The sequence below is a fragment of the Phocoena sinus genome, chromosome 6 (assembly GCF_008692025.1).
Source record: "Phocoena sinus isolate mPhoSin1 chromosome 6, mPhoSin1.pri, whole genome shotgun sequence".
NCBI lineage: Eukaryota > Metazoa > Chordata > Mammalia > Artiodactyla > Phocoenidae > Phocoena > Phocoena sinus.
The window spans coordinates 93813695-93831323 of record NC_045768.1 but is presented as its reverse complement, the minus strand read 5'-3'; the positions used below and the strand labels follow the sequence as shown (position 1 = coordinate 93831323).

The 17629-nt window shown below is 48.8% G+C and overlaps 1 protein-coding gene across 1 annotated transcript in view; it reads left to right on the top strand.

Moving 5' to 3' along the window:
* The first annotated feature begins 12747 nt into the window (after positions 1–12747).
* The window catches only part of SEMA4D (semaphorin 4D), a 106402-nt gene continuing 101520 nt past the window's right edge, over positions 12748–17629 (top strand). The window contains exon 1 of the mRNA XM_032634078.1: positions 12748–12917. The gene's annotated coding sequence lies outside the window, so the exon portion shown is untranslated. The remainder of the gene's footprint in view (positions 12918–17629) is intronic.

Genomic DNA, 17629 nt, shown 5'->3' with positions numbered 1-17629 from the left:
GAATATTTTCTGCTCTGAACGAAGAATACATCACTACAAGTTGACATTTATAAAGGGGAACAACACTGCATGTGGTCCCATCGTGGGGATCCTCTTGGCTTCCAGGACTATTTGGGGGTGGGGACCAACAGGGACTGCTCTCCAAAAGAGAATGGGCATCCTAGGGGTGGGGCAGGTACCTGAGCCCTACATCTCTCCTGGAAAATACATTTAGACTGATTGCTTCCTCCTCTCTGCACTGGATTTGTTCCAGAGCAAACTTTTGCTTCGCTCCTAATCTGTACAATGAACAGAGATGCTGCTTTCCGCATCCGCACTAAAAATCGTTGTGACTCTGGCCCTCTCAGCCCTCAGTCCATTAACACATCCACAGGGCGGCTTTGCAAACCACTTTACTTAATGAGAAAGGAAAACAGTTTTCTGCCTCATAGGAGTAGCTCCACACCGGAATGAGCCCACTCACTGCCCATTTCTCATGAAATACATCCAAGAACAGGGATTCTTCCTTCAAATCCAGGTGTGTGGCATTTATAGCCTGTGAAAGGTAATATAAGTACTTCAATGTTCTGTCTGAACTAAGAATATTTGTGGTTGAAGAGGAAAAGGCTACAGATGGGAAGGTTCTTTATTAAATATTATTGTATTAGAGGGGAAGAATATTTTGAGGATGCTGCAATTTAATCCTGCTTGAGTCTCACTCACCACTTTCGTGTTACTCACTACAGGCATTGGAGGAAATAGCAATTTTTCTGAACTCGACATTATATACCAAGAACCCCAATACAGTATTGTATACCGAAACCCAGTCCATGATGTCTGGCGGAAGCAAATTCATTTCAGAAAACTCTTGGAATGTGACAGTTTGAACAGATTGTGGTAACAGATGGAAGAAATCACCATCTGATTTTGACTTGATGTGGGGAAATAGAATTTGATGAACAATAATTAGAGAAGCCACATACAGCCAGAGAAGACTAGGTTTAAACAGTGAGTTCACTGTAAGTCTGAAAAGGCTTAAGCATGGAATGGGGGAGAAACCTCTGAGAGGGCAGGGAAATGAATTCTGAAATAGAAAAGAACTATTGCAAAGGCTCACTGTCTTTCTAGAAGACTGTGTGCTAACGTGCAACATTTCACACCTGGTATCTTCTAAGGTTCTCAGAATCCCCGAGCTCGACACATGAACTGTTTCTCTAAAGTTTAAAAGTCACCAAAGGATGCACAGTGTGCCTCGGGGTACATAGCTGAAGGGGATACAGAAGGGGGCGTCTCCATATTGGTAGCCTTTTTGTCCTTCAGGTGGGTGTTCTTTTTCAGTGCTTTCTGTATGCTTGAAATATGTCGTGGTAAAATTTAAATATTCGAATATGGAGTTCATCCCAGTGCATGGCCCACACATGTGCTCAGTTGAAACAATGCCATTAGTCATTATTAGGTTTGTACATTTGTTTTGGCCATGCAGCTTGTGAGATCTTAGTTCCCTGACCAGGGATTGATCCAAGGCCCTCGGCAGTGAGACCGCAGAGACCTAATCACTGGACTGCCAGGGAATTCCCTAGGTTTGTACATTTAGGTGATTGTCCTGGTAACACAACTGAACTCTTGCAGACTCTCAGGAAAATCCTTTGTTTGGGTGTTTGTGGCTCCAGAATCTGTACAGAGCCCAGAGGAGGAGGAAAGGAGCAAAGATGCACCCAGTGCAGCGTGGAAGCACATGAGTGAGGCATGACGGGAGGTGATGCTTCTCTGGACTAGTAGGAGCTCGGAGCCTGAGATTTCTGAAAGTATGATGGAGGGTTGCAGCTAAATAAACAAAGCCCCAGTTTCACCTGGCAGGCAAATGCCTTGAGTCATTAAGTAGTATTAGGTACATTTAATTTATTTAATTACAAACACATGCGGCATGAGACCATCCATATTATACCTAAAGAGCACATGGAAACCAAAAACATAAATACGAGTATCCTTGTAAACATGAGTTTAAATTTTCTAGGTGATCAAATTGCTGGGGGGGTGCACATGGGGGCGGGTGTAGGGATTCCGTCAGGAACACAGAACCATGGGGGTGACGTGTGCCACGATTTCACCTTTCGCTGTGCAAGCTGAGAGTCTGAGGAAGGCCACTGTCTCAGAAGCCCAGGGAGGGGCAGGCCCTGGGAAGGACAGATGGATGTGAAGGGGAAGAGTGCAGACAAGCTGGAACCCAGATCCCAGTATTGATCCACATGCTGCCCTTTCTGTCTCCAAGATGCCAGACTCACCAATGTGGGTCATCTCAGAGCAAATCATGCACCCAGCCCAGGGGATGGAGAAGCCGAGGGAGGATCTGGCTGTTGCTGGAGCAGCTGCAGGCCTGACCACTCCCCACCGCCACCCCATCCCAGCAGCCACACTAGCATCTGGTTGGCCCTGCCCCACTCCCCTTCAAGCATACGATGTCTCCATGATTTACTTTCTACTTCCAAACAGTGTGGCCCACGCTAACCCTGCCCAATGTGGGGAAGCTTAGCTAAGGGGACTCCATAGCTGTCCATCACGTCACCCTATCCCACAGCCCGGTGGAGCCCAGCCTAAGAGCCATGTCCCAGGCTCATGCCACACCCACAGCTCTTGACCCACACGATGCTCCCACACACAATTAGCTCCAGGAATCTTTCCCTGTGGGTAAAACAGACCTGCACCTTCAAAGGCAGAGGAAGGCCAAGCCAGCCGCCTAAATCAGTCAGTCCAGTCCTCATTCTTACAGATGAACAGACAACCAAGAATTACTGGGCACCTGGGAAAACCCACAGTAATGAGAGACAGGAACTGACTGACTGTGGAGAAACCCTGATAACTCAAGAACGGAAGAGAGTGTCACAGAAATTCTAAGTAGATTCCTCAGACGTTGGAGAATCTACTGAAATCATAAAAAGGAACAAACTGCTATTGAAATAATTAGGTATTTAGGAGAAGTGTAGTGGTGTCTGCAATTAGAAATGCATGTTTCAAAATGAGACGGATTAATGGCTGGATACCCAGATGAATGGATGTGTGGACACAGAGTGGTCACATGTCAGTGGTGGAATTTGTGGTAGGTATTCATGTGTTCACCATCCAGTTCTTGAAACTTCTCTGTCTGTTTGGTAGTTTTCATATGAAAGTGTTGGGGAAGAAATGAGCAACCAGGAGCCTGGGAGAAGAGGTAATAATAGTTGAAAGGTGTCAGTAATTTTGGAACCTTGAAAATGGATGGATGAGTAGTGGTACCAACTTAACAGAGAGAGTAGGTCAAGACAGTTTTGGCATAGAACCCAGGAAAGTCTTGGGAATCAGAGACCTCTGAACGTGGAAGTGACCAATAACTGGAGAATCGGGTGAAAATCTAAGAAGCAGTGAGACTCCCACATCCACTCCCCATTCTGTTACCTTCTGTCCTCTGCGATGCCAGGGACAGGGGAAGGCAGGGTCACAGAAGTAGAAATCTACTGTGGGGGACAAGAAAACCCTCCGGCCCTTCTCTGCCCCAGCCTGAGGACGGGGAGCGGGCTTATCCCCACCCTGTCCAGGCAGGAGATCAGAGGGTTCTTTCCCAAGGAAGTGAACAGCCAGAGAGAAACAATTTCTTGGCACAGAAAACCAGGGTCCCAGAGAAGTGAGTGGTGCCTGCCCAAGTACTCTGCAGTGAAGTTCTCAAAGGGCAGTCAGGAATCCCTGGGCTGAAAGAAAGAAATAAACCAACACATGTAGGAAAAGGAACTTGGAGGAAATAGAGACAATCACGTAGCATTCAAAAGTTCCCCCCCCAAAACTAAAATTAAGACCTTCAGAGAAAAGATGATAGTGTATCCATGAAATAAAAACAAGATACTATAAAAAAAAGGAAACTTCAACAGTAAGAATGACTTCTTGGAAATTAAAATTCACATAGCCAAAATGAAAAAGGTAACAGAAGGGTTTGAAGAAAAAGTGGAGGGAATCTAAAAGTAAAACAAAAGGCAGAAGGATGGATAGTAGAAGGAAGAAGTTAAGAAAATTAGAGAATCAATTCATGAAGATTAATATCTGAATAATGGGAGTTATAGAAAGAGGAAAATCAGAGGAAAAGAAATTAGTTAAGAATTAATTCATAGAGTTTTTCCGGAGTGACAAAACATGAAAAACACCCACATCTAGGCATGTCATGAAATTTCAGAGAACCAGGGACAGAGAGCAGATTGTATCCAGTTCCAGAGAGAAACAGGCCATGACAGAGTTCTGAGAATCAGGATGGCCATCATCCATGGTACCAGGAGCTGCCATAGAAGAAAGAAAGGCCTTTCAAATGTCCAACCTAGAATTCTGCTCTGACCACGCATCTCACTAAGGCCACTGGTGGGTAGGGGGATGCTCCAGCAAAAGGAAGGAGCCAGCTAAGAAAGCAAGATGTGGGCCAACTGAATAGGGGAGCCAATCTGGGGGAGAGGCAGTCTGGACCAGCGACAGGAGGACCCGGGCCTGCTTCATGCCAAGATTGGGACAGACGGCAGCCGGCTCTGAGAAGCACATCTCCGGGAAGAAACGGGGTCACAAGAAATGAGCAGCATCTACTGGAACAGAAAATCTCTGTTATGCTGGAGGCAGGTGCTCAGAAGGAAAAAGCATCAGAAATTCTGAGAAAACAGCAAGCTGAACAGTGGCATGAATTGGAGGAACAAGTAAAGGGCAAGGACAGGGTCTGCGCCTCCTGGCCTCGGGGACAGGTCCCTTCGAGGTCAAGCCAGTGGCCCAGGACATTTCCCTCCCCGGAATGGTTCTGTCCATCACTCATTCTTCGGGGAATAACAGCTACAGACTTGTGATACATGTTTCTTCTGGTTATTCTGTTTTTTCAATCAACCTATATAGATCCCAATACAGAAAATTCAAAATGTAAAAAATAACCCCATGACAAGTGGTTGGGGAAAAGAGAAGGTGGAATAGTGGGAGGAGTGGGATGGGCATTTATTTCTTATTTCAATCAAATGAAACAGCTTAAAATGAGTGAGAAAAATAAACACTCAAGCCCAGCATTTGACAATAAACAGAAAACTGATAGAAGACCTCAAATAGCACACATATTTTTTAAATTTAGGGGGCAACAAGAGACATGGGGGTAAGTGGGTGCAAAGTCATCTCTCATCCCAAGAAGCCATTAGCTACTGTCTAACACTGATAAATCAGGAAACAGAAACGTAGCACCTTCCGTTAGAGTTCACAGAGGTAATTAAGAGAATCCAAAAATGGTTTCTCTGGGACTTGAAATAGGAGGCAGGGTGAGAATTTTCTTTAAAATGTACTTCTATGTGGTTGGATTAAACTGTTTTTACCCTGTCCATGTGTTACTTTGACAGCGGTTTACAATGAGTTTTAAAAGAATGAAGTAGGGCTGTATGTGTGCACATTGAAGGGTGTCCATGAGTGAATTGCAGAATGAAATTTAATTGTACAGTCCCATTTACAAATAAATAGCAGAAAGCAAGAGAGATAAATTCATACCAGAACTTTTAAAAGAATATGTGCATATTTACATGTTTGTTTGAGGGGGAACAAGGCCTGGAAGAAAAAGCACCAAAATGCTAAAACGATTGTGCTACAAAATGGGGGAAAAGGAGGGTTGTCATCTCTTGTTTTGTTTACTTCTATTTAATTTGACTCCTTTTGAGATGTTTGCATAATAACTTTAAAGGATAAATGATGCAGTTCTACACTGTAGAGGGCTTTCTGTTGAAACTAGGTTTCACTAGCATCTCCTTCTAAATGTCTCATTTACTCTTGCATTTTGCCTCAATAATAGAGAATTTCGCCTTGATTTTGGTTAAAACTCAATCTTTGCAAACATACTCTCTTTCAAGATGATTTTGTTTCTGTCAAATAAAACACCACTGAGCACTTTGCAAGCAGGCATGAAATGCTGGCGTTGGGGAGGACTGTCCTGTCTCTGGAGGGGAGCATGTGGACAGCCGGATGGCGGGGGCCAGGACGGTGGAGGGTTTGATGCTCTCATAATGCTTAGACAACGGCCTGATTTGAAAACAGTTTTTATGTCTGTAATAAAAATGAAAATTCTTTTGATTTCTGCTAGCAATTCCGGAGTTCTTAGAGAAGGATCTTTCAGTTCAGCTTCTTCATATAATCTTTCAAAACTGGATCATAGCAGGTAGGTTATTGTCATTTGTGGGCATGTGGTATTTTCATTCAGAGTGGACTATTTCCTCTAACCTGCTGGGGAAATAAACAACACAGTATGCTCAGCGTTCAGTGAGTGCCTCCAACAGATACGATGAAAGTGAAGCTTGGAGATGCTGTGAGAGGAATGCTGTCAATCTCCAGAAGGCCTAAGTAAACAGTCGTAGACAGAGAAACCACGGGGATAGAACAATGGCAATGAAGTCCTCGACTTTTCTCTTCGTAGACTAATTCTTTGTACCTTCTAAATCCCTGATTAATCAGAGGGGAGTCTGGATCACAGAGTTCCCTGCCCCCAGGGTAGTCAAGGTGGGCATGAGATTGAGGGGCTGCCTGCAGTTCTCGGGGCAGGCGGCTTACCCATCATGTGGTCTGATCAGTGCCTGGTTTCGCACAAAACCTTCTGACACATCTGTGTGTAGAGAGGCACCACCAGGAAGTCCCAACACCAGGGTCCAAATCCTGCCTTAGAAGAACATAACCAGTGAAGAACGAATGAAACCGACCTGACCCGGTTTCCTGTCTGACAAACGAGGCCAGCATACCCTGCCTGCACATTTGTATTGGGAAGCCCGAGCCCTGGGGTATCAGGAACACAACTCCACCTGCCGGTGCCTCTGCCCATCAGGAATGCTCCAGTGGGGGTGGGACGCTCGCCCAACCCTCTAGCAAGAGCTGAGTGCACCACCATTTTTAACTACATAACACTTTTCTTCCTTTTTCGTATTTTGTATTTTTGATTGAAGTATAACTTATGAACATAAAAGTACAGAAGTCCTCAGGGCAGAACTCAATGAATTTTGGCATATGTATATACTTGGCTGACCACCACCCTGGTCCAGATAGCGAATAGGGATGGGCAGGAGACCCAACAAAGCCAACCAAAGTCCTTCCATGGGACGCGTAGTCTGGTGAGAAAGAATCTTTGTCATCATTTTGAACTGAGGCTGCCAGTGGCCTTGTGGCAGGAGAGTGAAACCAATACCCAAGCAGAACCAGAGTCCATCAGAGAGAAGAAGGAAAGGAGTCAGTGAAAGGACGAAGGCCACCAATGGTATCTCAGCCCCTGGATCTAAGTGTACCTGCAGTACATTTAAATGTAAGTGAGCCTAGAGTTTGAGCTGAACTTGTGTCACTTGCAACCAAGAGTCCTGTCTCCTTCATTAATGCAATAAACATGTTTGAGGGCAATTTCATAGAAGCATTGTGCTAGATGCAGGGGCTCCAAAAATCCCTTCCCTTTAAAATGGTAATTCTTAATCTGGATAGACTTTGGAGGGTCCACACGGATGGAATCCACGGGAAAAAAAGAACTACGTTGCCTCCCCACCCCACTAATCTCTAACTGACATTAACCAATTGTATTCAAATATCAATGCAGGCAACAGAATGCAGTCATGTTAGCTAAATGTGCAACCTGCGCCCAGCAGAAATCACAGATATTTTCACGTCACATCTCAAAATACTGGGCAGCTTTGTCACGACTTCAGAATTACTAGTTATCAGGCTTGCTGCTAGAGTGTGCTACTCAGTGGGTAACTAATGAAGCAAATGGATCACATTTTGAGATATTTTGATAACCGGATTTCAGTATAATAGGTTTCCCTTCTAATCCTGTATTTTACTTTATGCATTTCAAAGCATATTCCGAAAAGAGGTCAAGAGTTCACTAAGCTCTAGGAGCTCAAAATGAAGACCAGACTAAAAGAGAAACACAGCAAGAAACAATTGTAGCGAAGCCTGGTGCAGGTGGTGATTGAGAGCCATGCAAGGTGACATCACAGCAGGAGGGGAGGCTCTGCTCTGCCCAGGGTGTGGGTTGGGAGGGTGGGGCTGGAGAAATGATGTTCCAGCTGTAATGCCTGATGGGCCTCTGCCAGAGGCCGGATGTCACAGGGAAGTGCTGTGGCTTGAGCAGCTGGTGGCATAGGTGGCCCTTGGGGGTCGGGAAGGCGTTGCTGTTGCAGGTCAACTGAGGACACCAGCTCTGGTTAAAGTTAATGGTCAGCCAGGGCAGCAGGCCAGCATCCTGTTCTGCGTCCCCGATTTCCACTCTCCCTTGTTCCAACTGGGGTAGCACTCAGCGGCTTTCACCAGCCCTGCTCTCAGGAATATTTACACTCCATGAATAAGGCAAAGGAAGCCTTGATAAACCATGCTTTCCATTTAGCAACAGGGAAAGTGCTGGGGAAGAGTGTGCATGAGGCCTAGATTACACCCCTTAACCAGACCGAGTTAGTACTTAGTGATCTGACAGCTAAAATACTGCTCGAGGCACACAGAACAATGAGGACAGCTCCAAGCCTTCATTTATATGCTGCTGCTGGAATGCAGCTTTCAAGAGACGAATGCTCCATGTTCCGTGGGGGTCCCAGGACAGCAATGGCACCGGAGAGTACTGGGGGCCCTGACCATTCCCTCTCCAGCTGAAGAAGGTGCTCTGATAATGAGGTGCCCAGTGGGGACCCGTGAGGACCCTTCATCTTACAGAGGCTGCCAGGAAATGGGCCTTCTCTGGAGTGGGGGAAGGAACGGTGAGGGGTGGGGTGACAGCCATGCCATCAGCTGCCACACACGCTAACAGCGGAGGCCTGGTCCCATGCATCCCAGGAGCACTTTTCGGTCACATTCAAAAGGTGGGAATGTAAGTTGGTGCAGCCATTATGGAAAACAGTATGGAGGGTCCTCAGAAAACTAAAAATAGAGTTACCGTAGGATCCAGCAATCCCACTCCTGGGCATTTATCCAGACGAAACTCTAATTCAAAAAGATACACATACCCCTATGTTCATAGCAGCACTATTTACAATAGCCAAGACATGGAAACAACCTAAATATCCATCAGCAAAAGAATGAATAAAGAAGATGTAGTATATATACGATAGAATACTACTCAGCCATAAAAAAGGATGAAATAATGCCATTTGCAGCATCATGGATGCAACTAGAGGTTATCATACTAAGTGAAGTAAGTCAGAAAGAGAAAGACAAATACTGTATGATATCACTTATATGCAGAATCTAAAATATGGCACAAATGAACCTATCTCTGAAACAGAAACACACTCATGGACATAGAGAACAGACCTATGGTTGCCAAGGGGGAGGAGGGTGGGGGGGATGGAGTGGGAGGTTGGGATTAGCAGATGTAAGCTCTTTATATATAGGATGGATAAGCAACAGGGTCCTACTGTACAGCACAGGGAAATATATTCAATATCCTGTGATAAACCATAATGGAAAAGAATATAAAAAGGAACGTTTGTATATATATATATATATATATATATATATATATATATACTATAAAACTGAATCACTTTGTGGTACAGCAGAAATTAACCCTACATTGTAAATCAACTACACCTCAATAAAAAAAAAATAGTTCAGATATGCGAAGGGATAAAAGGACATAAATGTTTAAGAGAGATTACTCCTTGGTGGTAAAACTGAAAAAGTAAATAAGTAAATAACTTTTGGTTTTTAAAAAAAAACAAAACAAAAGACATTTCCCTGGACCTGGAAGCAAGTGGGCAGAGGTTACCCAGACATCACCTCAACCCCCAGGGCCCGTTTCTCCCGGGGCCACAGCCCTTTGCTTTGGCAGCCCACGTGCTAAGCCCTTGTTCACAGGCTTGGGCTCTGGGGCTGTACCCTTAGCTGCAGGTGAAATGCATAGGGCCAGCTCTTCTAGAAAACATTTCCTCCTTTGCTCAAATACTCACCGTGTTGGCGGTCTTTAAAACTGCTCCCAACCAACCACACACAAGTTCCACTGCCCACGGAGGAGCAGAGGTGGAGAAATGGGTGTTTCTCCTCATGTCCCTTGGGCCATGGTGGAAGCCCAGTGTAGTGGTGCCCTGTAAACTGACACAGAGTTTCTTCTCATGTGGGATTTAAATATCATCTAGGCAGTCACTGTGCTCATCCACACAGAGATGCATCAAGGTTCTGACAGGAAATGTAGAGAGACTTCACAGAACATGACCTAAGTATCCAAACATTTGGCATTTCTGGGGAAGCTGGAAGACAAATTGGTGGAGAGGATGTCTTTGATGTGTTTCAGTTTAGTGTTGGAGGGGGGCAGGGAGTGGGTCAAAAGTGACACAAGATTACCATCCCTGTCCACAGGGTTCCTTTGGTTATTCTTCTGAAGGAGTTTAAAATGTCCCATAATAGAATGTAAAATATCAACAAGAACGAAAAGACAAACTGGGTCAGTTTGTGTGATCTGGATGAGTCCCTCCCAGGTGCTGGGTGGTGGGAAAGTGCTGTCATCTCATTGAATCCACCCCTATCTCCTTTATCCAAATGAGGAAACAGGCCAAAAGAGGTTTATTTTGATTGTCGAAGGTGCTGAAGCCGGAAGCATGGGCTCCGTGTCAGGCGTGCTCAGTCTCTTCTTTGCCTGGCCAACCTTTGCTTTGTCTGCAGAGGGAGCAGGCAGGGGTGCAGCTGCCTTATTAAAGACAGCGTGGCATGGTCTAACAGCTGGGAGAGGTTCCAGGGGTCAGCCCTTCTGCAGGTCCCCTCCAGCAGTTTACCGTGGTGGTCCCAGAACCTGTCTAGACGCTGGCCCTGCAGGACATGCTCCTCTGGCAGGCAGATCTGCCAGGAAGCACTCACAAGTGGGAGGAAATCGACTCTCTAATCTAATTTCCACCCATCTGTCCTCGTTCTGCCCTTCATAACCCCGCAGGGTAATCCTTCTTCCCGGACAGCTTTGCAAATATTTGGATTCTACCATCTTGTGCTCCACACATGGATCTTCCAGACTGAAGGCTCCCCATGTGTCAACTAATTCCATCTGTATTACCAACAACTCCTACAGCCTGCTGGCGGCCGTCCTTAGACCCCAAGCAAGGGCACCGTGTTCTGGATGAGTCACACTAGTGAAGAGCACAGGAGAGTACCCCCACCCCGCCCCAGCTCTGCAATACTGGCTTTTACCGATCCAAAGAACGGGTCCCTTCTTGGGGCCTAGGATGCTGTTAAAACAGCCCTGCCCTAATCTCTTCCCATCAAGTTTTACTCCAAATTAGATGGTGAACACAGATTCACAGACTTCTCCCACTGGAAGACAGCTTGGAAGGGACATCTCCCCCATGTCTTTCTCATAAGAGTAGCCAACGATGAATGTGGGCCACGTGCTCCTGGAGGCTTTACCCAAGATTCCCTCCTCTGTGCTCAGCAACCCTTGGAGAAATCCTCACCTTGGGAAGGGCGGGACAGGGCTCACAGGGTCACCCTGGAAGCATCAGAGCCAGGACTCAAACCGGAGTCTATCAGATTCCAGATTCCAGTTCATGATCTCTACCTACAGAGGGTAAGGGTGTGAGCTCCTGGCAACCCCTACCTGCACCCTTGGCACTAGCTTCACCATCTTAGTTTTGCTGGCCCTGCGTCAGTGTACTGGCCCTAAGGCCTGCCTCTTGGACTGTCAGCATGGAAAGGCAACTGGCCCCTGAAGGGAGTGAGGCTCTCGGGCCTACTACTGATCATTTAGGAATGGCTTCATTTTAAAACTCCCACCCTGGCTCTCAGTGGCTTGTAGGTATCAGGAAAGCGGCCTCAGGTGCCCTGGGAGTAGGCCTGCAGCCTGGAGATCTATGGCCAGGCCTTGCGACAGAGCTCCCTGACTCCTACTCATGGGGAAGTCCTGGCTCGTTCATTGGGAACTGTACCCCCTTCTCTGGACAGCATCCCTCAGCAGGCCTCCTGGCCAGGCCAGCCACAGTCCAGGCCTGTCACTTCTTTCTCCAGGGCAGAAAGGTTTGGAGCAGTCTTCGGAGGGTACCTAGGTCCTCAGACCTGTGGGTTAGTATAAATGTGTGTCACCAGGGTGTATAGCAAATGTTGAACACGAAACAAACAGTTGGCATGGGGGCAAACAGAAGGGTTGCAGCAAATCCTAGATTGGTACCAGCCTGCTTCACCCTGGAAAAATAGCAGGAGATTTGGTTTGGAGTATTCTTATACAAATCAGATTTGCTTGGAAGCAAAGGAGCAAGTGCCCTGGGAGCCCACGTGCTTTGTCCACACAGTGTGCAGGTCCCCAACACAGCTGCACCAGGCCCTGCGGGAGAAACCTTGGAGATTTGGCAGGGCCTGGAAAGGGTGGGGTCAGGTCAGGCTCCCAGATGGGGCAAGCTGCTCCATTAGCAGGTGGTGAGGAGGGGGTAACTGGGCACTTCACCATAACCTGTGTTGGACCCAGCAGCGAACTGGCCAAGGCAGGGGTTAGCCTCTGGGAGCCTGGGGGATAGGAGACGAAGGTGGGAGATGGGGAGGGAAGAGGACAGAGGGAAAGTGTGGAGGTGGGAGGTGGTACGGGCCAGCGGGGGAGGAGGGCGGGGAGGAGTAGAGGAAGGTGAAGAAAGGGGAGGGAAAAGGGGAGGGACGGAGAGGCTAGGGTAGAGAGGAAGAGGGAGGAGAGCCGGGCGGGGAGTAGGAGGAGGCAGGGGAGAGGGGGAGGGACGAGAGAGGAGGCGGGAAGGGGAGGAGGGGAGCAGAGGAGGGGCCTGCGCACCACCCCATGCCCTCCCTCCCGCGCCGGCCTCCGCGCCCTCGCGCGCCGCAGCATCCCCGCGCAGCCTGGCCGCGCCGCCCCTACGCGCCGGGCGTGAGAGCCGGCCGCCTCCGCCGCCGCCGCCGCCGCCGCCGCCATTCCTACGCCCGCGCTCTCTGGGCCGGGCACCTCTGGTCCGCGCGGCCAGGACGCACCGCGCCAGGTAAGGGCCGGCGGGCAGAGGGAGGGCGCGGGCCGGGCAGGTGCGTGGGGGCGGCGAGACCCTCCCCGGGCCGGTCCCCAGAGCCCTCCCGGAGCCCCCGACCCGAAGCCCCGTGACTCCTCCCCGGACCCCCGGACCCTCACGGAGTCCCGTTCCCGGAGCTCCCTGACTCCTCCCCGGACCCTTCCCTGAGTCTCCACCCTGGACCCCCAGGACCCCTCCCCTGCTCGGCTCCCTCCCTGCCCCGGCGCGCAGGTGGCTCGGCGGCTTTGGGGCGGCGCTGGGGGCTCGGGGCGCGTGGCCAACCCTGCCCAGGGGCGGGGGCGGTGCGTTCGGCCAGGCCCGCCGATCCTGTCCACCGGCCCCCGCCCCACTCTGGCCATTCGGGCCTGGCCAGGCCCCGCGGCTTCTATTTCTGTCTCCGAGGCCGCGGATCCCGGGCGCTGGACCCGGAGCCGCGCACTCAGACAGGTGGGGCAGGTCGGGGCCCTGGTGATGAATGCTGCAGGCCTCGGCTTCCTTTAGGGTTTTGGCTGCGTGATTCTAGAACAGCCAAGGAGAATCATCAGCCTTAGCTCAGGGCTGCACCTGTTGCAGCCGCTTGGTGAGCTGCAGGAGGCTGAATCCACTGGGGTTTTGCCAATACAAACATGGAAAGGAGAGTTGGGTCGTGGTGATCCTCTTCGTTTATTTGATTTAGTATTGGAGGTGGGGTGCATGGGAGTCTGGAGGTGAGCAGTTCACCGAAAATGAGGCCTAGGCCTCATTGTCAAGGGCAGGGACCTGCTTTCTGGAGCGTTTGCCATGCGAAGTTGTTCTGCTTTTGATTTGAAAACCTCCCTTTATGTTAAGCACATCTAGGACTTGGTGACTGTGGCCAAGTGCCTGGCTCGCCTGTTCTGAGTCTATTCAAATCCACTAGGCGCCACTGAGCGGAAGTTTCCTTTCCAAGGGGTAAAGTGACATCGGTGACCTGTCACCTCATATCTGCCCCAGGCCTGCGGCCTGCCTTCTGGCTGCCTGGGGGCCGTTATTTGGGAATGTTTACTGTGTCCCAGAAACAGACTGCCTCGGCCAGTGCTGAGGCCAGGATTCTGGTAGAGATAATGCCCCGATTGTCACTTGAACCGTTGCTGTCTGTGCATAACGTCTGCAAGAATAAAGAAGAATAAAGCAGGCCTGCTCTGAGTACTCCAGGCACCAGGGATAAAACCTACAAGAATGAGGGGATGGTGAGGGACACGCTGGGGTATTTCTGTGGACAAGGACTGTCCCCCCCAAGAGGCTGGACCTTCAGATTGAACAAAAAAGTGTTTGTAATACAACCAGCAGGTAAACCAAATAAAGAAATAAAAACTAATTGCTGGCACTGAGAGGCAGCCCTGCCCAGTTCCACTCTTTCACCGTGTTACAGGACCCCGAGCTGACATGGGAACTGGCTCCCTTTGATTGTTGGAAAATGCAACCTTTCAGAGACCCTCCACTGGTCACCGGGGTGCTCTGGCAGGCTTGCTCAGGGTCCCGGCAGATGGTGCATCCACCCCGGCTCAGGAGTAGGGGGCAACGCCACACCACACAGCTGTCCAGTGGGTCTGGGGGCAGGGAGATGACCTTAATGACTCCTTAATGATTCACTCGTGGTCTGTTCCCTGTGGGTCAGCCAAGGCGGGTTTCATCTCAAGTGCCTTCCCCACACCAGGCAGGGATGTCTAGGCCAGTGCTTGGGAGTGCACACTAATGGCTGGCTCTGTGTGAGGGGGGAGGACCATCCACTGGTGCCAGCACATAGCAAAATCAATAATGTGTTGCAGAGATCAATGGTTTTCTTGCTGGTCCTCTGTGCTTCTAGAGGGAGCCTGCCTCTCCCACACCGAGCATGGACAGGCCCAGGCTTCCCTCCCCTCCCTCTGGGTTCCATTTCTGGTCTGGGGAGGGGGGGTTCGGCCGGGATGGTGGCCAGGAGCCTCTTCCTAACCCCTTGTTCTGTCTGATGAGCCTGGGGCCAGAGCTCTTGGGTTGGCAGTTTGGACCCATGTTCCCTCCCCACCAGCAGGAGTCCCCAGTGTCCCTGGGTTAGGCCCCTGCTGCTGTGTAAATGAATTGGCTTTCTGATTGTTCCATAATTAACAGCAACCTTCCCCTCATGCTAAGAATTTGTTTGATCAAAAGAACTCCTAGGAAGGTGATGTGGCAGGTAGTGCTTCCCAGTGCCCCCAGTCCCCCATCCCCAGGCTCTTCTGAGAGTGATAGCAGCGGCCAGTTAACTGTCCAGGCCTGCAGGGTGCTGTGGGGTGAAGCTGGCCATGTAAAAATATACAAATGAACTTGCCATCAGTTGACTGTTGAGGGTGGTTGCTGGAAGAAAGACTACCGTCCTTCCTGGGGCTTGGCAGGTGCAGCTTCCCCAGCTCCACCCATGCCACTGGGGCCCGTGGCCACTTGAGGATGTGTCGGGGCATCACCCAAGAGCAGGCTGGTTGGGCAGGCTCCTCTGCACTGGAGACTCACTCAGCACAACTCATGGCCATTTCAGTCTGCCTGCTGTCAAGAGGTGATGTGGGGAAGTGGAGGTTTATTAAGAGGAAATAACTTGATTCAGTCAAGTGGAGACAGTGTGTAAGTGGGCCTCGCCTGGAGCTGGGATGGTGTTTTTCGGTACGTCAACTAAGGTGACCACCTTTGGGATAGGGAAATTGGCTCATCCCAATTCCTTGGAGTGGCTCACTTTCCAGCTGCCTGACCCTTCCCGAGTGCATGAACGTTTACCTGGCAGGGTAGTAGTACCTGGGCCAGGCATCACAGCAGCCCAGGTGTCGTTCCCCCATAACTGCCTTCCAGCGTGCCCTGTGATCCTCCAGTGGGACAGGGTCCCTTATTTGCTGTGATAGTCTCAAGATGCTGTCTATGAAAGTAGAGACTGCGTGAAAGTGATTCTTGACCCAAGAATCACTCCTTTCAAAAATTATGGTATTTATGAGACAGTTGGACATTTGTTGAGTGAATGATGATTTTAAAGGATAATTATATTCCTTAGAAACAGCATTGAGGTTACGTTGAAGCAATCTTTAGCCTTTAATGATAGATACTGGAGTTATTTTCAGAGGAAATGATACAGCATTTGAGATCTGTTTCAGATCTCAGCACAGGTGGGGGTGGGGTGGGGTGGTGGAGGGGCAGGATTGTCCATGGTTGGATGGTTGTTGGCTCTGGGTGACCATACCTGAGAGTTCATTATTCTGTTCAGGCCACTTCTGTGTAGTTTTGAAATTCTTTACCATAAAAAAGTTAATAATCTAAGAATCCCATTCCCCCCCCCCCACAGAATGCCATAGGATCCTTCACTTCATGAAATAGTTGAGGGTTACTTTAAAAGAAGTGCCTGTGTATTAAGTGAAAACACTGCTCCTTAGTGTAGACTGTATGGAATGACTTCTTTTATGCATGTGTAGGTAATGAGGTGTAGAAGCATCTGGAAGGACAGACGCTGTGTATTGAACAGATGATGATGGAGTGCCACTGTGGATGAGTGGGACAGGCACTGCTCCAGGCTCTAAGGACATAGCTCCAAGCAAGAGTGACTGTCCAGCTAGCAACAGGGGTGGGAGGGGAGGATGTGTGTGTGCATGTGAGTGTGTGTGCTTGTGTGTTGAGGGAGGGCTGAGAAGGGGGAGGGTGGGAGGAGCAAGGGGAGCCTGTCCTTTCAACCCCATGTACTTCTGTGTGGTTTGTTTCTTTTACAGAGAGATTATTTTTGTAATGATAAAATGTATTTTTAAGAAGGGGTCTCCATTAAGGAATAGAATAGCCTATTTTAAATATTAAATTTCTAAATCTAAATTCTAAATGGATTTGACTTGTAGGAATTCATGTTCCTACACAACTTAATAACGGATGATGTGGCTTAAATGAGGCATTCAATGAATCGATAGTCACTGATGCTCTGAGTATGTGATCTGTGGGCCATGAAAAAGAGACATTGATACCCTGACCTCAGCAATAGCGGAGACAAGACCCAAACCCTGAAAATTAAACAGCAACTTCATCTCTCAATGGGGGCAGTAAGCTGAGGGACCATCTTGGTCCTGGGCCGTGGGATGGGGAAAGCCCTCAGCTCAGACCCACGATAGTCCTGTTTTAAATGGAGAACCACCTTCCCTTCCATGGGACTTGGCCCAGAAACAAAAGCAAAGATGGTCCAGGGCCTTCGTGGGTGGATTTCCACTGCTAGTTGGATGACCTGCCACTGTGGGGCTGTCCCACACATTTTTAGCAGTTGCTGTTTTTTCTTTTAGTAGAGGGTATGTTAAGTCACTTTAATCTTATACCAACAAAAAAGCATAAAAATCGTATATCCACAAAGTAAAAAAGTACAAGTTTTCTGGGATCCTAAGTTGTTTTTTTTTTTTCTATTTTCCTGTCCTAGTGCAAGAAATTTGAGTTGCTTAAGCACCAGAATATAATCTGCTTTGATCTAGCATTTGGGTGTTGTTTGGCTCTAATGCGTGTTTTGATTTTGTTTGCAAGGACACTACGTTCCCGGGGGCCTGCCCTGAATAAGGGCCTCAGCTGGACCCCACTTTGTTCTCACCGTGTGTTTGGGAGTTTTGTTTGTTGTTGTTGTTTACTAGTATTTTCCGTGGCTGTGGGAGGGCACAGCCAGGCCTGCAGCAGGGTGGCTCTGCTCTGAGCCTGGGGTCTTGTCTGTGTGGCCG